Source organism: Sphaeramia orbicularis, chromosome 12, assembly GCF_902148855.1.
Source record: "Sphaeramia orbicularis chromosome 12, fSphaOr1.1, whole genome shotgun sequence".
Taxonomy (NCBI): domain Eukaryota; kingdom Metazoa; phylum Chordata; class Actinopteri; order Kurtiformes; family Apogonidae; genus Sphaeramia; species Sphaeramia orbicularis.
Window position 1 is genome coordinate 25773605 of NC_043968.1, and position 22244 is coordinate 25795848.

Consider the following 22244-nt stretch of genomic DNA (forward strand, 5'->3'; position numbering starts at 1 on the left):
ATAGTTAGTAAAGCTGGGATCAAATGAACATTGATTTTAATTGATTTTTTGTAAGTGATGAGTACAAAGGCTCATGGGCCTACAAGACAACTATAACAAAACGATACTCTGAATATTGGAATGGCCATGGGTCAGGAGGTAGAGCAGGTCATCCAAGAACTGAAGGGTTGGCGGTTCAAATCCCACTCTGTCCCATTGCGTCTTCGGGAAAGACACTTCACCCACCTTGCCTCTAGTGACACACATACACATGAATGTTCAGTGGTGGTCAGAGGGGCTGTTTGGTGCAGATTGGCAGCCACGCTTCTGTCAGATGTGGCTACAAATGTAGTTTACCATGAAAGAGCGAATCAATAATACAAAGCACCTTGAAAAGTACTATAGAATCCATTTCTCTAATCTAATCCATTAATATTCTGTCTTCTCTCCAAAGCTTGACAAATAAAAAACATACTTAAAATAAAGTTCCACTATGTTCCACACAAGAAATCAACATAACTGGAAGTCTTTGCCTAAAAGGAAAAGTCCTTACATCCTCATAAACAGGACATTCATTCATTCATTCATTCATTCACAAACATTCAATTTCACCTAACTCACACACCAAATGGGGCCTGTCCTCCTGTGCAGTGGCATTAACTCTGCTGGTTCGAAGCAGCTGGTAATGCTCTTGAACATTAATGTGCACGTAGAAATTGCTATGTTTGGATTAAATTTCACACAGTTTCAGTTATTCTTAATGAGACAGTAAGTTCATACATTTTGTTTAAATATCAGGATTCACTCATATGAAGCAAAAAAAAAAAAAAAATTCTAATGCTGTGCCTAAAACTGTGGTAACACCTCTAAACGTACAGTTTTAAATATTTGAGGAATGTGTTGGCCTTTTTTTCACATGTTTTGCCCACTGATTTTAGGACATTGCAGCAGGACAGACGCTCATGTTATTTGCCTTACCCAACTATAGCAAGTATCTGTGTCACTTCTATCTAATGTCGTCAAAAAAAACTGCATCATAATCTGTGCGTTGTGTTTTACAAAAAGCCGATTTATATCAAGACCAACAGGAGTTCAAAAACCTCTATAGCAGTTCTATGTACGTGCACATGATGAATGATGATGATACCCGCGGTTTTCTCAAGTGTCTGTGAGGAGTCATAGGAGCACAGTGCATTTGTCTGCTGGACAGTGTTTCGGGTGGACAGGGTTACAGCCACCCACTCTGTCTGGACATGTTCCTCCCAGTCATTCCCATCTCTGTGTCAATGACGGCAGACGGCGCACATGTCAGGGAAAGACCACATCCTCTGCAACAGACAGGGACATGCCTTCACTTTCGATGCCTTGTATTGATTCACAGACCACAAAATGATGTTAGAGCACTGTATAAGGAGAATATAAATGGAGGATTGCCTCAGTTCAAGAACATTTACTCTAGCTGCACCACATGTAAGCCATAAAGTTTTTCACAGACATTTTGAGACCATATGAGCCAGACCGCCTACAGGTTACTGGTAGCTGTTATAGATTCCAGAGTCTGTATATTGACCTACAAGGGAATACAGTGTCCCAGCAAAGTTCATCTGCCTGTCTTCATGTACTATGCATCAGATGTATTATGAATGAAGGCTGTCATTAAAAGTTCAGTATGATATTTTCACATGATCATCTGTTTGTGAAGAGTCCATTTTGAGCTGAAGGATGTTCATTTATTAACATTTGCTCCATTTCTAAACAAACAACACTCTGTTATGATGACCTGTACAGTGAATTTATGTGTTCAATCCCAATCTTCTTCACTGGCGCTCTCCTCTACAGTGGCAACAGTGTGCACTGTATCTGACAACCAGCTCTCAGCTCAAAACAGTCTCCAAAACAAACATCAGAAAAGCACAAAAGCACATGAAAACACAACACACTGAGTCTTAAATATCCTTGTATTTTGCAGTGAATATGACCTACTTGTTCCTTCTCTACTAAACCTGAAATGGATTCTGTCACTGATGTGAACTGTGGGACTTTCCTTCAAACATAAAAGGCTTTTATGGGAAGAATCTTTATTATTTTATGGTGATATTCTTTACAAGATTGTTCAACAAAACAAGTCTCTGTCCTTTTAAAAACTCTGGTGGCCACGAACATCCATCAGTTCTCAGATGTGGTACTTTCGGTCTGAAACGTCAGATTTCTGTTTCATCCCACTAGCATGAGTGCCTTTGCTTTTGTTCCCAGCAGAAATCTGTAAAAGCATTCAGTGTGGTAAAGATGTTAAGAAGTCGCATGCTGAAAAAGCTAATTATATGGTGGGTGATTTCACCAGTCTAGGTTTCATTTCGTAACACAGGCTCCCTTAATTTACAATAAATGTACCAGACTTCCAGACCTGGCACTTAATGGAAATACTTCAGGGAAGCCCATCACACCCACATATCCCCTCCCTCTGAGTCACTTCGTTTGTGAGCTCAGGTCAGTGTCTGAAATGCATCACGCATCCCTTACACCAAAACACTACCATATCACATTGCTATGTCAAAAAACCTCTATCTGTACTGGACGGGAATTTCCATTAGAAGACCTTGAGACGTCAGACATGTTTGTACATCTAAACAGAACAAAGCCCTAAAAAATAATCACACCAGCAACAACTAAACATACATAAAATGTACAAATAAAGTGTCATATTTATATACATTATTTATTCAATATAGATTAAATTATGTTTCCAACCTCCCACTGTCAAAAGACATGCATCACTGGTCAACATAATTTGTTGATAGGTACAAATATGGGAATGAATTGTTGTGAGTCTGTATACAGTCTACGGAAAAAAATCATTAGACCATTAAAAGTCGACCAAAACAATGGTTATGCAATCAAGTACTGACTCCTGTGTGTATCATGTGACTAAAACAGACAGAAAAAAAAACATGGAATGCCTAAAAACACTGTTTTTGTCAGTACAATGCCATAACTATTGATGTAAGAACTTAAGTGATTTTGGTTATTATCAAGAAAACATGGGAAATGGATAGATATCAGCTCTGAAATGAAACTCTTATGAGCTAATTTTGTTGTTACCATTAGATTGGTCCAAACAAATGTACCTTTAGTTGCACCAGGCATTTAAATGGACAAGAAATTGAAGAAAACCAGGGATGGTTTAATAATTTTTTCCACGACTGTATGTCACTACTATGATAAACCAAACCTTCGCCTGCTGGTGGTCGAGATAGGTCACACCACCCCTGAACCCCTCACAAGGACTAAGCAGTTCAGCAAAATGGATGAATGAATCTATAAGATACATAAAATATGTATAAGATATATACATATAATAAGCTCAACTCAACTTTTATATGCACTTTTACAGGAAACCAGTAAATTTACACCATCTGCGCCCTCCCAGGATTTGACTCAAGACCATGAGTGACAATGCCTTTGAGGCTGCTGCTCCCCGTCTGTGGAATGCCCTCCCAGACCACCTCAGGGCTCCACAGACGGTGGATGCTTTTTAAAAAGGACTAAAAACCTTCCTTTTTAGAAAAACCTTTTCTGGTTGATTTATTCTGATTTAATCTTTTTTTTTTTTTTTTTTTTTTTGTACATTGTTGCTGTTTCTGTGGTTGTTTTTGTATTGTGCATTTTGAAATTTGGTGTCAAATGTAAAGTGTATTACAAATAAAATGTATTATTATTATTATTATTATTATTATTATTATTATTATTATTATTATTGTTATTATTATTATTAATGTTGTCATTGCCATTTCTATTCATGACGTAAAAAACAATGTGTAAAACTTGAACATTAAACAAATACATCACTGTGTCTTTGTCAGTAAACTGTGCAAAGGGAATTAAATCCAATTATTAGGCCACACATATTATCCCAGAAAACACATGGTGCATGCATCTACATTTATGATCTCTTAATTTTTATTATGGCCACTCAAACCTGCCACATCAAGGAGAAGACATGAGGCGTGATGGCTTAGGCAGACGACAAAGAGAAGAGGACCCCGACCCAGAATCCTTTTCAAGAGTCAGACCGCACTGAGACCAAAGACAGCCTGCCCACATCAAACCCTGTCATGGATTAAATAAGCCTCAAGGGGCCCATAATATTTATTCTGCAAGTCCTCTGCAAATTACTGCCTGAATTTGTACACCTGACAGGAACAGTTCTGGGTCTCTTTAAAAGTTCATGTAAACATTAAAGGAGTTCCAGTGTAAGGTAGGAGTGTAACCTTAGACTCAGTCGTGCAAAGTGGATAGGTGGGCTTTCAAATCAAAGGTGGTGGAAAACACACTCTATACCGTTATGATGGGAACAAGGCTTCTTAAAAAAACAGTTAACTGTAATTATCAACATTTTATAAGATTAAATTGTGAGTGTTGTAAAAGAAATGACTCAAAATGACTCGAATAAAGTTGGAAAAGAAGAAAGAACTACCTTTCAGCTATCTTTTCCTCAGTGCAAAACCTAATTTCAACTTTTCTTTTAAGACCTTAAATATCACTTAACACAGGATGCACATTGATGATCAAATCTGACAGAGGTTTTTTCTGCTATTTAAATGATGGATGGTTCTAAATAACACAATATTTTAAGCAGGAGCTGCAGAGTTGAGGGCATGATAAGAAAAATGAACAACATTTCTTAGCTGCTAATTTTACTGAAAATTGCATCCAAAAGAGAGAGCTGATTCAGACAGCCTAAATATCTGGTAAAATCAGCTGTCTAAAAGCATTCAGCTCATTCAGATTAGCTTGATATATTGAAAAATTTAACCCATAAAGACCCAAACAATCACTAGTGACAAAAAAACATCTACTGATCTAAGTTGTTTAATACCTTTTGCTCCATTAATCCTATCAATTCATGTAAATAATTGGTGTAAAATACAGTTTGTCATCTTTTCATGGTCATCAGATATGACCCATTTGGACATTCAGAGGCTCTGAAGTTACCATGGAAACACTATCATCTTCTACAACATTGATTCACCAGTAAAACCCATGGAGTTGGATCAGTGACAGTGGATGGACACTTATTTTTACATTCAGTTATTGATAATTTTGGTGAAAAAGTCACTTTTTCTTCAGTTTTCTCTGTTTCTGATATAATAACCTTCAACTTTAATCTGAATTTTATGAACATCTACATGATCGTAAATTAAATATAGGAAAATACATGATTTACACTGAAAAAACCCAAACTAAAGAGGATAATATTACAATAAATGGTGATAAATCACTTAAGAAAGGTTAAATATAGAGAAAAAAAACATAGCATTGGGTCTTTATGGGTTAATGCTTAGACACCCACTGTTTATTAAAGTATGTAAAGTGCCATAACACATGTAACAAAGATAGACATTTTCTCAGATATTTTGCTTGTGTTTTACATTGGTGCTAAACTGGTATCCATGGAGGTCTATCAGTGCCAAAGCTTAGAATAGAATGATTACACCCTGCTTTAAAAAAAAAAAAAAGAGAGATGAGTTTGGAGTGAAGACATGAGGAGACACTTAAACCTTCAAAGTGAATTTTCCAGATAATCCCTGAAGCTAGTGACATACGCATGACACATACAGTAGTTCCTGGATACGCCTTCATAATACACATTTACAGTGTGTCACAGTAACCCCCTGTGCTAGTATCCGCCCACATCTCTAACTTACGCAGATGCCCATTATGTGTGAGACCACTGTATACAGTAAAACCTTAATCTAATGAGGCAATGGTTATTATTGTTGTGGAATTTGAGCTCATCTGGCTTCCATTAGAGTCCATCCTGGTGTATTTCCATAAGGGAGACAGCTGTCTGGAAAACATAAGTTATTCCTGAGAAGAGAAGTTTCCAAGCCACATGCTTTTTGACAGTAAGGTGTTGAAGGAGAAGCAATGGAGATGCTTGGTTGTGTTTTCTGGTAGTGAAGCCAGGTGACTAGGTACTCAGTGATTTTACAGATATCACAATATACTGTATTATACATTTTCCTAAAAAAAACTAGAGACAATACATAAAAGCCCTGTTTGATTTCTTCCATACAGTGGTGACTGTACCACCTGTAGATGTTTGTACAACCTTTATCATGGCTCTCCTCTACCCAATGGTGACTGACCGTTCAGAGGTTGGACACACATGTGACACCCAGGGGGGTTGCTGTTGGGGAAAGCCACTGAATTTAGTTTGTAACCCTCTCTGCCAGATCTGCAATTTAAGATTGAACTGATCCGATATTAAGATTGGATATTGGCCCCGATATCAACATTTTAGCAGGGTTGGGAATCTGTAAGACCGATCCTTCCCCTTTAAATTTTTGCAACATGTGTCATGCATGCTGAACATAATTCTAAAGGTAACAAGATGGATCTGTGTGTGGAGGATGAGGTGGGTTATATAGCTATGTAGATAAAGCTGTGAGAAAGTGAAAGTATGCTCCCTTCACCTTACGCGTGATTTATACTGTTATGATGAACAACAGTAGTTGCTAACGCACCTGCACACATGACAATGTCACTTATGACCCCCTCATGTACCCCCCGCCCCCAGTTGAGAAACTCTACTGATATTGGATTGGTATCGGGTATCGACCAATACGCAAGGCCCCAGCATCAGTATCGGAACTGAAGAAGTCGGATCGGTGCATCCCTATTGCAATTTATCTCAAGTTATTGTCTTCATCTTCAACAACTTATCAACAGAATCACAGACTGACAGGCTGGTGGTATGAGTGGATGAAGTTCACAGCCAGGACCTGGGGAGAGGCTGCTGCCTGGGACACACCGTTGTCACTAGGAGATGAAACCACCAAGTTAGGTTCATACCCTTACTCCTGACCTGACTAAGCAATGATAAGACATCCAGGTGAGTATATGCACAACCCACCAGTCTGGAAGCTCAAGTCCAGACAAATCATTCTCCCCAAAGTGGAATGGTGTCATTGACAATTTAAAACTACTGGTCTCTCTTATTTAGGAAAATACAACAGCAGTAACTTGTCTGGATGATAAACGGTGTGTCATCGACCTGAAACTGCTTTGTGGAAGTTCAAGTGACTATTTCTTTAATCCTAGAGCTTTTAATTCAACTCAAAATACTGACTAAACCCAAAATTAGCTGTGTGATACTTTGAGTACAAACTGGCTTCATTGATGCAAAAGTTGGTTCAAACAAACAGTACCTTCACTTACTTATGACAGCATTAGGTCAATACATCTAATGCATTTAATATGATACACTCATAGCCGAATAATGACAATGTGAGTTTATCTTTCAGTTTTTAAAAATATTTTATTTAATTGAATTTGTCATATTGTCTGAAGATTATTCTCACTTACAGATCACTAGTATATCTGTGGATCCCACAGGTGGTTATTATCACAGATGGTTAACCAATAAGATGTAATAGCATAACGCAGCCACTGCTTCAGTCCCGTCCGTTCATTTTAAATAAACACAGATCTTTGAAAGAAAATGTTAAGTATATGTCCAGACTGTGCTAAAGCTGAGACACTTCAGTCCAGTTTCTCTGTGGTTCTACTGTAATAGGGACCTGGACAAGGCTTATTAGCTCTAATCAATTCACTAACCTACATTCCTCCTTCAGAAGAAAGAGCCCTGCCGGCAGCAGGACAGACAGGACCTGGGTGAGCCAGTCCTGCAAAAACAATCAACACGGTGCCACATTCCTCCAAGTCTAAAAGGAAAAGTGATGTTTTATTCCCATTTTCCAGAGACTCCAGTGGTATTAGGTCTCGGAAAAGGCTGAGCAGAAATGAGGTGGCTGTATGGACCTTCAGATCCCCTGTCCTATGATCCATGGACTGAATGGAATCATTCAGTCAGTCCTCTCAGCTTACTAAGACTGGTGAAAACATGCATCTGTGAGCAACATGACACATTAAGGTGATATATATTTTTAATAATATAGAGCTCCAGGCAGGGAATTTCTAATTTGGTCCTTTTTTTTCTTTACAAATATACTCACACATAGAGGTCAAGGTCATATACTGTAGGGAGTTGTTGCCCTCAGCTGCATTCACTTTTCTGCATGTGAATTCATCTACATGTACATCATCTATACACTCGGTGAATAATTTCTTCCTGTAATGTGTCACCTCAGTGCCCTCTGTCTACAAAATCATTAAAATAGATTTACTGCCCAGTGCTTATAAAGTATACATTAACCAGCCAGTGAAGTTGCTCTTTTCAGTACATGGAACTGAAACCACTGACATGTCTGATTCCATTGAATAATCAACAGTGAACATACTGTCTTCACTCACAGACAGGTATGATGTCGAATAACGGAACAAAAAAATGACCGTTGAGCCTTGGGATATAGAGTATAATATGATCTCATCATCACTTTATCCTATAACATGTAAAAGTTTGTCATCAATACAATGTGAAATGTGATTTTGGAGGTCACATTAATGGAAACTGTTGACCTCTGACAACAAAAATCTAATGAGCTCATACTTGATCATTTGTACTACATTTGAAGAAATTCCATCAAGCTGTTCCTGAGATACCATGACCACAAGACGAAGATACACGTACATATACCTGAAAACAGAAGCATTCTGCCCTGGTCTATCGCCTGCACAGAGGAGCAGTGAAAGGAGCTGGATACTTTAAACCATAAAGACCCAAACATCCACTGTCAGCCAAAAGCATCTACTGATATAAACGGTTCATCCTCTAATCCTATCAATCCATGTAAATAATTGGTGTAAAATACAGTTTATCATCTTTTCGTGGTCATCAGAAATGACACATTTGGAAGTTCAGAGGTTCTGTAGTTACCATGAAAACACTGTCATCTTCTTCAACAGCAATTCATCAGTAAAATCCATGGGGTTGGATCAATGACAGTGGATGGACACGCTTGGTTTATGTTCAGTTAACAATATATTTTACTGAAAAAGAAACTTTTTCTACAGTTTTGATAGAATAACAGTTGACTTTACTCTGAGCTTTTATCCATTTTTATTAATTAAACATAGGAAAAAAGATGATTTTCACTGGAAAAATGCAAAATTCATAGGATAATATTATAATAAATAGTGATAAATTCATTCAGGAAAGGTTAAATAGAGAGAAAAATTAATTTGGGAACTGCCACAAAAGTCACACTGAGTCCTTATGGGTAAAACATGCAGTTTCACTGCAACATTAAGGATGTAATGTAGATTTTAAGAGAGCAGATAGTGTTTCTTTCACTCTACCTGTTGCACTGAACTTCAATCAGTGTTTTCATGTCACACTGTTCAGAAAATTACAGATAACAGAAGTAAACTGTGGATCAAGTTATTTTCAAGAGGCAGGAATTCAGATGGTCAGGCTGGAAAACAAACTTATTAAACTTGCTTTATTTACTTTACCTGTAGCTAGAGTATTTTCTTAAGGCTTATATCTTCTATGATATGTGAAAAGATGCAAAATGTATAAACTTTATAAAGATATGGTGGAAATTACACCAGAAAGTGCAACAGGTGCAAACACAGGAGGTGGACTCTGGTTTTCTAAAGTCAAAGGCACAATGACAAATATAGAAAAGTTCTATCATAGAAATACATTTTGGACATATTAAGACATGCTTCCTGCTTTTTGTCTCTGATAAGCTGTGGTAAATGAGTGGATACATGGAGGGAGAAGAGTCAGCAACTTTTTGACAGCAGAGGAAGGAAAGGCGGGCTTCAGTAGAGTACATACCAGGGCTCAGCCCAAATGTCAGCACTGCCACTGTTTTCAATTAAGACACAGTACATTGGGAGGAGAGAGGAGAAACATCAAGGAGGAAGATGTTTTGGAACAGCTGGATGTGGAAAACCTAGTCTGTATTTATCCCGGCTGTGGAAGCAACAGAGACGGCTGGTGCTCAGAGATACAAGTTAACATGAAGAAAATAAGACCTGGATATACAGTGGTGGAAAAAATTATTAGACCACCCCTTGTTTTCTTCAGTTTCTTGTTCATTTAAATGCCTGGTACAAGTAAAGGCGCATTTGTTTGGACAAATATAATGATAACAACAAAAATAGCTCATAAGAGTTTAATTTCAGAGCTGATATCTATCCATTTTCCATGTTTTCTTGATAATAACCAAAATCACTTCAGTTCTTACATCAATATCTATGGCATTGTACTGACAACAACAAAAGACATTCCACGTTTTCTTTTCTGTCTGTTTTAGTCACATGATACACACAGGAGTTGGTATTTGATTACCTAACCACTGTTTTTGATGACTTTTGACGGTCGAATAATTTTTTCTGTGAGTGTATTTACAGCAGAAAAGATTAGAAATGTGTTACCTGCCTCTGAACTGCATTAAAAGGGTCACTGGGATGGACAAGCGTTAACTATTGATAATACTCAAAGCAAATACTTTTCAGCTTTAGCATTTTCTAAATATACTTCACTACAGGGCATTAAAAATGTATAATCAATATGAAACTCATGACTCGTACACCATGTGGACCAAAAACACTGCAAAAATGTAAATCTTACCAATTGTATTTTTCTAATTTCTTGTCAAAATATCTCATCACACTTAAAATAAGACATAATCACCTAAAGAGTAACTTTTCAGAGAGATATAAGAACTTATTTTTAGACAACAGATCTTGAAAATCCTATTTCAACAAATCTTACCGTGATAATTTTCACTTGTTCTATTGGCAATTTTTTTTTTTTTTTTTTTTTTTTTTTTTTTACTTAATTTAAGATTTTTTTTTTTTTTCTTAATTCAAGTGAAAAAAAATCTGCCAATGGAACAAGTGAAAATGATCTTGGTAAGATTTCTTGAAATAGGATTTTCAAGATCTATTGTCTAAAAAATAAGTTTTTATATCTCACTGAAAAGTTACTCGGTAGGTGATTATGTCTTATTTCAAATGTGATGAGATATTTTGATGAGAAATGAGGAAAAATACACTTGGTAAGATTTAGATTTTTCCAGTGAAATAAAGCTTTGTGTAAATGATTATTGACTAATTGATGCATAAACACAAATCAAGACAGTTTCAGGATGTATAAAGCATAATTTAAAAACAGATGTGCAAATGCAAAAGGACATTTCACTGTTGGTATCATGTATGACCACTTGACTGGGTGGTTCTGAGAGTCTCAGCTAGTGCCACAGACACAGACCAGAACCTGTCGTGAAGATGTGCCTGGTGGACATGGTGATCCTGAATAGGAGTTGTAACATGTGCTTGTCCTCTGATGCCTGGAACATCTATTTAACTTTGGTATAGTGCTGTGATGAGTTCTGGAGTGCCTTACTACAGCTGTCGGTGTACGTCCAGCTGGCCTCATACTGATGACCTGTTCACGCTGGTTTACACTCAAGCGTGGCATGATGACTACTGATGACTACTAAGTGTTTCCACCCAGGTTTCTATAGCCACTGGTCACTGTGTATAACTCACAAACAGTAACATGTTGACTTAATTCTGACTTTGAAAGCATTACTGAATGTTTGTACGACCTGAGAACAGGCAAATTTGTTGTTCACAAAAAGCCATTTAGACATGCCACACTGTGGAAGGTGACCTAGTACAACTAGCACATAATAGACACATTTCAAAACTGACGTAAAACCCTCAACGAAAGTACGCATTTTTATGTGATTCAACTCTAGGCCAAACTGCTACAAAAACCACCTGCCTCTTAACTGCATTAAAAGGGTCACTGGGATGGACAAGCGTTAACTATTGATAATACTCAAAGCAAATACTTTTCAGCTTTAGCATTTTCTAAATATACTTCACTACAGGGCATTAAAAATGTATAATCAATATGAAACTCATGACTCGTACACCATGTGGACCAAAAACACTGCAAAAATGTAAATCTTACCAATTGTATTTTTCTAATTTCTTGTCAAAATATCTCATCACACTTAAAATAAGACATAATCACCTAAAGAGTAACTTTTCAGAGAGATATAAGAACTTATTTTTAGACAACAGATCTTGAAAATCCTATTTCAACAAATCTTACCGTGATAATTTTCACTTGTTCTATTGGCAATTTTTTTTTTTTTTTTTACTTAATTTAAGATTTTTTTTTTTTTCTTAATTCAAGTGAAAAAAAATCTGCCAATGGAACAAGTGAAAATGATCTTGGTAAGATTTCTTGAAATAGGATTTTCAAGATCTATTGTCTAAAAAAATAAGTTTTTATATCTCACTGAAAAGTTACTCGGTAGGTGATTATGTCTTATTTCAAATGTGATGAGATATTTTGATGAGAAATGAGGAAAAATACACTTGGTAAGATTTAGATTTTTCCAGTGAAATAAAGCTTTGTGTAAATGATTATTGACTAATTGATGCATAAACACAAATCAAGACAGTTTCAGGATGTATAAAGCATAATTTAAAAACAGATGTGCAAATGCAAAAGGACATTTCACTGTTGGTATCATGTATGACCACTTGACTGGGTGGTTCTGAGAGTCTCAGCTAGTGCCACAGACACAGACCAGAACCTGTCGTGAAGATGTGCCTGGTGGACATGGTGATCCTGAATAGGAGTTGTAACATGTGCTTGTCCTCTGATGCCTGGAACATCTATTTAACTTTGGTATAGTGCTGTGATGAGTTCTGGAGTGCCTTACTACAGCTGTCGGTGTACGTCCAGCTGGCCTCATACTGATGACCTGTTCACGCTGGTTTACACTCAAGCATGGCATGATGACTACTGATGACTACTAAGTGTTTCCACCCAGGTTTCTATAGCCACTGGTCACTGTGTATAACTCACAAACAGTAACATGTTGACTTAATTCTGACTTTGAAAGCATTACTGAATGTTTGTACGACCTGAGAACAGGCAAATTTGTTGTTCACAAAAAGCCACTTAGACATGACACACTGTGGAAGGTGACCTAGTACAACTAGCACATAATAGACACATTTCAAAACTGACGTAAAACCCTCAACGAAAGTACGCATTTTTATGTGATTCAACTCTAGGCCAAACTGCTACAAAAACCAATGAAAAGACATTATTTACAAGCATCCTCCAGGCAAAAACTATTACTAATTCAAGAAGACATTGAACATTTTCAGTCATTTCTAAAATGGCTTTAACAGTTATCTGTTTTGATGCAGCTATAGCCAGCCTATTCCTTTATACTGCAGTCCCTGAAAGGCCTTAGCAGTCACATTAAAAACACAGTACTTTTGAATATTAAACTCATAATAACATTTTATTCTCTAAACAAAAGGTCCATGAATAGATAGACTTAATAAAAGAGATATCCACTTATTTAGTATCTGACCATTTTCCTGATTTAACCAAACTCTGATTTGCTGAACACAGAGGACCTTCTGAAAGTGTGTATGTGTGTGAACTGAAGGCTTCTACAAGTTCAACGATGAACAAGTAGTTATGATGCCACCCATAACAGGATGATAAAACAGCCTAAAAGTGTAAAAGTTTGCACATACGGTGCATCAGTGTATGATTAGCCTATTTATTTGTTCTTAATTAAAAAACGTAACTTTTTTTCGACAGAGTTCTGTTGAGTTGTGTGTGCTTGTGTGGGTATGTGCAAGTTTAAGTGTGTGTACATATGATTGTTTACTTGCTATTGCACTCTCTTTTTTATGATTGTTGTTTTTTATGTTATAGCTATACCCGTTATGAAGCACATTGAGTCTGCCTTGTGCATGAAATGTGCTCTACAAATAAAGTTGAATTGAAATGAATGAATTAAAAAAAATTATAATTTTTTTTTTCTTCTCTCTCCTTTCTTTCATATTTTATTCTTATTGTAGGAAAACGCTATTGTACTTTTAGAGTTAAGCCCCTTTTTATGTATTTGGCTGTAACCTTTCAGCCTGAGCATATTTTCCTATATCTGTCATTGTTTAATGGTTTTCTTCCTGTATATTAGTACTTTGTAATCCATGTGTTGTTTTATTATGAAGGTCGTTTGTCCAAAACAACAGATGGAAATTAGCCCCTCTGCTAAATCTGGTGCACACATCTTTTCTGTAACTACTGCAAATATACACTGTCCTGTAACTAAATAAATAAATACTAAAAAAATACTACAAATACTCTGCTGAACCATGAAGATCAAACATTCAAGTGAGGTAAAGATTAAAAACAATGTATATGTAAGGGTAGAGACTGCGATCTGGTAGGATCGGCGATTCTACCAGTAGAGACTCCGATCGTAGTCTCTACCAGTAGAAACTCCGATCAGAGTCTCTACTGGTAGAAACTCTGATCCTGCCAGTAGAAGGGTTAGGGTTAGGGTTAGGGTTAGGGTTAGGGTTCGGATCGGAGTTTCTACCAGTAGAGACTCTGATCGGAGTTTCTACTGGTAGAGACTACGATCGGAGTCTCTACTGGTAGAATCCTCGATCCTACCAGATCGCAGTCTCTACCCTGACATATATATTGTAGAGGCAAGGGACCAGGGGCCTCATGTACAAACAAAACATATGCATCAATATGTTACGTATGCCACGATCCACGCAAATGTCACAATACACGAAAAGTAAGATAGTGCAAAAATCTGTGCACCAGCTCATAAACGTTTGACTTGCCATGACAATGTGCAGACCGCCAAGTAAACTCTGTAAAAGTACTGAAACTCACCAACACCACAATATTTTTCCACAAAATTTTCTGAAGAGACATTTGAAGACATTATTTCTTTACACATCTAAACATTTATGATTTACACCTAAATGGCAAAACATTATTTTTCCACATAATATGCCTTAAAACTGATTGCCATAAGCTAAATCCAACATAAACTCAAAAGTTTCTTCTGTTCATGTTACGTGAAGATGTTAACACACATCGGAAAGAGTATGCACAGATTTAGACATCTGACATTTTCTGGGTGTATGCAATCGCCCAGTTTCAGCCTTATGCCATCTTTCAGTATAGACTTGCACTGTCTTTCGTACATGAAACACCATTGAACCAAAAATGTTTCTTGTCAGAAGTGGGATTCGAACCCACGCCTCCAGGGGAGACTACGACCTGAACGTAGCGCCTTAGACCGCTCGGCCATCCTGACTTTGCACCATGGGTGTCACATGGCTGAGTAAATTTAGAACATCCAGACTCAGGACCTCTTTCTGTCCCTCTGCCATCAGACTCCTTACCAGCTGCCAGGAGTCAACAACAGCCTGACTGACTGTTTACAGCAGGGGTGTCAAACTCATTTTAGCTCAAGGGCCACATTCAGCCCAATTTGATCTCAAGTGGGCCAGACCAGGAAAATGATAACTGTGAAAAAAGTGAAATTATATGATGATCAGGTTTACATCTACAAAGTTTCCTTAAAAATTCTAAATAACATAAACAACTTGAATTGTCTTTAGAAAAAAAAGCACAATTTTAACACTATCATGCCTCGGTTTATCAGTTTATCATTTACACATGTGCGTTACAATCGCAAAAAACATTTAGTAGCAGGAAGAATATTGGTAAAATTGCATTTAGTTTTCTTAATTGTTCATATTTGTTCAGGTTATTCACATTTTTTGTAAAAGTATTTTTTGGTAATGTAAACATTTTCATGTAATTTTACTTTTTTACACTAAAAAAATAAAGAGAAAATTTGGAGTTGTCGTTATTTATAGGTTATTATTATGATAATATTTTACTGGTCTGACCCACTTGAAATCTAATTGGACTGCATGTGTCTGTATGTGGAACCTGAATTAAAATGATTTTGACACCATTGATTGTTAATTTCTTCAGCGTAATTTTTGCATTTCACAAATTCAGCCCACGGGCTGGATTTGACCCTTTGGGGGGTGGGATTTGGCCCCCGGGCCGCATGTTTGACACCTGTGGTTTACAGCATTTACACTTCAACTGTGATACTGTTTATGCACCTTATATACATATATTTACACCATACTGATTCTCTCTAACACTTTATGCACCTTATATATGTTTATCATATATCATACTGCTGTCTCTGACTATTCATACTGTTTATCTATTTACGACAGTTTTGCACATTAACATCTCACCTATCTCTGGCAGTTTTGCACATGCTGTATGTCATTTATCTCTGACAGTTTGCACAATTACCAGATGTTGCACATATATGTGAATATATATTTTTCTCTTAGTAATACTCGTACTGGTCTTCATCCTCTTATCTGGGTCGTGGGGGCAGCAGCCTCAGCACAGAAGCCCAGACAGCCCTTTCCCAGTCACTTCCACCAGCTCTTCTGGGGGAATCCCAAGACATTCCCAGGCCAGCCCAGAGACATAATCCCTCCGGCGTGTCCTGGGTCAGCCCCGAGTCTCCTTCCAGATGGACATGCTCAATACAGGAGGCGTCCAGGAGGCATCCTCACTAGATGTCCAAACCACCTCAACTGGCTCCTCTGGACGTGGAGGAACAGCGGCTCTACTCCGAGTCCCCCCCAGATGTCCGAGCTCCTCACCCTATCTCTAAGGCTGAGCCCGCCCACTCTCTTTGTAATAGTAGTTTATATTTACCTCTGCCAAGGAACGGCGGAGGTTATGTTTTCATCGGTGTTTGTCTGTCTGTTTGTCTGTTAGCAAGATAACTCAAAAAGTCAAGGACAGATTTGGATGAAACTTTCAGGAAATGTTGATACTGGCACAAGGAACAAATGATTATATTTTGGTGGTGAATGGGGACGAGGGGATGGGGGGGCAGTTTTTTTTTTTTTGTTGGTCTGCCTTGGCTGAGGTCTGTGCTCTCCGAGTGCTTTTCTAGTTTTGTTTTTATACTCTTTTTCTCTTGCATGTCATTTTTTTTAAATGACACTTTGTTTTGGTTGTGTAATTTCCTAGTTTAATTATTCTATTCCAATTTTTATACTTATACTTTTATACTTATCTTAAACTCTTGTGGCATTCAGTGTGGAAGACAAAGTAAGATTTTCATTGTACAGGGAAACCTGACAATAAAGGCTTTGAAACTTGAATCTTAAAAAAGAGAATGGTTTATGCTTACTAAATTATAGGTTTCATACAATTTGGGGAGAAAACACATTATTCTGAGAAAAATGTGAAGTTATAACTGAGTTCAATCTATGTTCACCATGTTTGTGACAAGACTGTTGATCAGATAAAGGGAAATGATCCTTCAGCAAAAATCCTTTTTTTTGTAGACTATCCAAACAGAACTATGAATTTCTTAACAGCTAGAAAAATAGTTGTGTAATGTGACTGTGTTTCCACACTGTGCATAAATGTTTGTGTAGAGTCTCATGTCTGCTTAATGGGGGATTCCAGCCATAAAAACAAATGTGGTATGACTTACCTCCTACTGTGGTTTGTTCAGCAAGTCATGGTCAGCTATGGTCAACAAAGCCCACACCCTTTGGTCTCAGCAAGACGACGGTTCACCACTACCACAGACAGCCTGAACCCTCCAATAAAGCGGATGTACTCATAGGGATAAATCATCTTCAAAAGTTAAAACGAATACCGTTGGAGTAAATGGGATCTCTGCACTAGAACTGGTGCATTTTATTTTCTTCAGGTAACAACTGAGCAAATGCACACCAGGTAATATCATACAGTAGTAGAGACTGCTTCACTCACCTAAAAGTTGCTCCTAACAGAGGATTAAGACCTTAGCTTAACTTAAATAAAGCGGCCACTACTAATTATTACACACATAAGAAAGAAGACCAACTACTGTACTTTTTCTAAAAAAAAACAAACAAAAAAAAAAATCCAGTCTTGGCAGCCGAAATAATTCTAATTCAGTCTGAGGAAGAAGATTAGTTGACACTGAAGATATTAACAGTCAAGGGCATTATTTAGAGGTTATTATGCTATTATTTTACTGCCCACTTGATCAAATCTGTGTGGACCCTGAACTAAAATGAGTTTGACACCACTGCCCTGTTCTGAAACCAGCATTATGGTTATTTACAGTGCAACTGGCTACCTATTAAGACACAAAAATATTAGCATTTGTTACTTGTCATTATATTATTTAGACCAACTAGCATTTCTGCACATATTACATAAGCTACTCCTTATCATAATAATGTACTTGCTCACTGATGGTATTCCATACATTGTCTTTCAGGTTGTTATGTGTATAATTTGTGTGCTTTGTCATATAATATAGAATGACTAGAATGTCAGGCAATGGGTTCACTGTTTTCACTGTGAAATAATGTCCCTTCAACACAACATGATTGGTTGGTGCTTTTATTTACGATGTAAATGTGGAAAAAATGTATTTTGACTACAAAATATTAGTATCCCGTATGAAAGGACTGATGGTAAAAACAACTTATAAAAATACATTGATGTGCAAATTAATAATTGTTGTGTGCTAAAATTGATTTCATTTAGTCACAGAGTCCGAAGTATTTTCCACATCCCACTTACTGTGGAGTCAATTTTCACTCATCAACTCCGGTGCTGCTGTTTTAGGGAGTTCTAATATGGACACAGACTCCTGTTAGAGGATCAGGCCCCAGAGAATGGATGTCCTTTTGGTTATTGGTACAGGCAGAGCACAGTGTATGTCTGTAGTCAACAACTATACTGTTCTTAAAATAACGTCTCATCTTTAAGCAGAGGTTGGATGACTCACTGCGAAAACACAAGTCATTTCTTTCCCAGTTTCCTGTGAAACATCATGAGTTGATAACAGAGACCTTTGGTTTTGCAATAAAACTCTACATATGCTTCAACAAGAGGAAAAAACCAACAGGGATGTCCTAACACAAAGATGTTTTTTCTAAATTTAACCCTGTGTGAGTCCCTCCACCCTCTCTGTGAGTGACGTTTGTATCCTGTGGACCCTGTCAGCAGCCCTGACCTCTGACCTCCTGATGACTCACTGGCTCTCTCTAAACCAGCTCTCCTGATTAACTTTCTCTGGTTACTCCTTCTACATATATCTTCCGTCTCCTGCTCACATTTCTGGGAATACTGGCTTTTAACAAATTTATAAGAGGAAGAAACACAAATATGGTTTACTGTGTTTTCCAGATGAACTCTACTTGAGACAAACAACATATTGTTGTCATTAGAGATGAAACGAGTTTATATAGATGCAACATGGGCAAACACACTTTTCAGTTAGTGCTCTTTCTCTAAGCAATTTAGTTAGTTCAAGTGTATTATTGTGAGAAAGAAAACAGCGGGATTTGCATTATTACTGCTTATATACTGAGAAGATGTGATCTCCCTTTTTTTTTTACACTTAGTTTTTATTAGTTATTTATTATTTTGTCATACAGAACATAACAAATAACAATCAGCAACATATACTTGTCACAGTCTAATAGTGATAATTTAGGTTACAGTTATGAAATAGCAATCAAGTTACACAATTAATTTTTAGACCAGCAGTTTACATAGATGTGGTCACCTTTTATAGTTTAATTATTCATATATAATAGCAACCTTTCTTTGACCTGCTAAAGTAACTAAAAATAGATTATAAAATGTCATATACCATGTGCTAAGAGCCTCTGACATATTGAGCAATTCTTTTTTTGTTTGTTTGTTTTTCCTTTGGCCAATTCCCTACTTTGTTTCTAAGTTTAGTCAGCTGTTGGGAGGTGGGTGTGCAAATAATGTATCCAAGCTTTTGTCGATTAAATTACGTCAATGAAAGCAGAGATTGTCTAAAAAATCCAAAATTACTGAGTTGAGCTGATTTGAGGAATTTGTATTAATCTACTTTTGGTTTGTCACTGTCAGCTGCTCCATACACATATAATAATCTAACCCACTGTTTATATTAATATATTGATCTTAGGGTGTAATGCAGCTATTAATATGGGTAAAAATAAAGTTGGATGGAAAACCTACATGATGGGTAAACATAAGAAATTTCTACCTATGTAATTATCATATTAAGAGAAAAAAGCTCACTTGATTCTTGGAAATTATCTATTTTTTCCCCACATTTCTTTGTATTTATAAGATAAAACTTATTGTAAGAGAGTTGTGAGAGTGATTGTTTGTCTCTATATGTTCAGCCCTGCGATGAACTGGCGACTTGTCCAGGGTGTACCCCGCCTTCGCCCCTATGTAGCTGGGATAGGCTCCAAGCGACCCCCATGACCCTAGTGAGGATAAAGCGGGTTCAGAAAATGAATGAATGAATGAATGAATGAACTTATTGTAATTTAATTTTTTTTTTTTTTAGGTTTTTTTTTGCTGTTGTGACCTAGTTTAGCAGCAGTGGTGTAAGACAAAAACCTAGCTGCTATTTTTTACTGTGCTCAGCATCAGCCCCCTTTTAGGCATTCCCTCAGCCTTAAGGAATTCCTCAAAGCTATTTCCATGCTGTCATATGCCCATGTTTATGGTTAGGCCTGGTGTCTCATTGTCTCATGCTGTAACACAACATAGTCATTTTGTGGGGTTTCCTGACCGCACACACACCAAATATGTACAGTAGAGTACAGCAGGGGACCCTGCGTCTGAGCAGTGAGCGCTGTGGTCACATTTGGCCTGTTGCACTAGGAACTTACTGACTGTTCATCATATTTTATTGCAGGGGGAGTCCCATTGTGTGCCGGATCACAGGTCAGGGCCATGTTTGTATTTCTTCCTGTGATGTCTTAACTTCCCATCGGTTGACAGACATGCTTAAGTTGGAAACCAGTGAGCATCTGTTGAAATGTTTAGTGAAGTGTACTGACAAATGCACAGACAAATCAAAGCGCTAACACACCTTGATACTCCTTCCTTACCTCTAGGAATAGAATGAAAAATGCCATAAAGACAACCAATATTTGACTGCACTGACAGCTCTGAGGCAAAGAGCTTTCATCTCCTTTTCAACATTTGAGGTAATATTAAGGAGATAAAAGCAACAATCATAACTAATGTCTCAAAGCTACAAACCAAATCCAGTCAGAGAGTATTTACTTCTGAGTATGTGTTGGATTGATCCACTACAAACAAGAAGATCACTGACGTAAAGGGGCAGACAGTCCCTTCTGATCCACTGATATGTTTAGCTTCACGTGCTGGTTGTGGTCATTGTCAGTTTGATATATTTACACTATTGGTATGAAGATTGTTCTTTAGCTCTTCAGTCAGGCGATGCAGGTTTGTCCAGTAGAGACAACCATGCTAGTGCTAAGCAGCGACTATACAAAGCTGTAACCTGCACCAAAAATAACACTAGTAGTGAAAGATTTGCTGCCAAAAAAGATGAAAGTAGGTGCAAAGATCTGCAATGTTTTACAAAAGAGTTAACAATAACTGTGTTTCCATACAATGTCAAGTGAATTTGAAGCAAATTTTTTGAAAAGATGAAAAAAAAAAAAAAAGAAAATGACAACTATGTGCATTTCCATAAACAGTGTTGAAGTGAATAATCTCTGTTGGTTACGTATAAGAGCAGAAGAAGAGCAGCATCCCGTTGTATTCCAACAAAAATGTCTGTGATGTTTTTCACAAAAGAGAGTGAAGAAGAATTCAGTCTCCTTATCAGTCCCCACGACCTGTTGTACAAAACACTTTATTGGAATTATAATGGAATATGTGGTAAATTGCAGTACATAGCCGGTCATTCAGCTCATCAGTCACATCAGTTAAATGTTTATTATGTTAGAATTTATTTTAAAAAAGTGTTTCCATTTCCTCTATGTATAATTATCTGAAAAAAGGCAAGATTCCTGTGTAAAATTTCAAAATGCACATTAGATATGTTTATAAAAATGCACTCACTAGCTCTAAATGTAACCGTGAAGTGACCTTTGCGAATATAGATGATATCTGTGATAATTTTATGGTTAAGGTTCCACAATTAAAGCACCTGTCGATTAGGGAAATACTGGTGCTATACAAAGGTCCAAACACCAACTCAAGTGTGCATGAACATTACACACTTCTTGACATCCTAAGTTGTACCTACATAAGGGATAGACATCTTTTTGCTTTGGTACTGGATAGTGACAGTTCTGCAAAATCCCTGATAGAAAATGGTAAAACTCACTCTTAAATAAGAAAATCATCAAACAGGAAGTTCCATGGAAATGCCTGATCACAGATGACTGCTGAAGTGATGTCTGGATGAATCTTAAATTCAGTTTCTTTCTCTCTGTCAGCACAACCACCCGAGAAGACGGAGGAATATTCATCCCCAAACTGAAAGCTTCAAACCTCAAAAAAAAAGAGTTCAAGACTACTGTCAACTACGAACCATCCAATTACTGTTTTCCTCAAGTGACATAACTTGCACTAGCCTTCCTCCTCAGAGCTCTTG

The 22244-nt window shown here is 37.2% G+C and overlaps 1 protein-coding gene and 1 non-coding gene across 3 annotated transcripts in view; both read right to left on the bottom strand.

Annotated features, from left to right (window-relative positions):
• syn3 (synapsin III) overlaps positions 1 to 22244 on the bottom strand; it is a 130861-nt gene that overhangs the window by 29420 nt on the left and 79197 nt on the right. The window lies entirely within an intron of this gene.
• trnal-cag (transfer RNA leucine (anticodon CAG)) lies at positions 14986 to 15068 on the bottom strand. Its single transcript has one exon. It is a non-coding gene; the product is annotated as a tRNA-Leu (tRNA).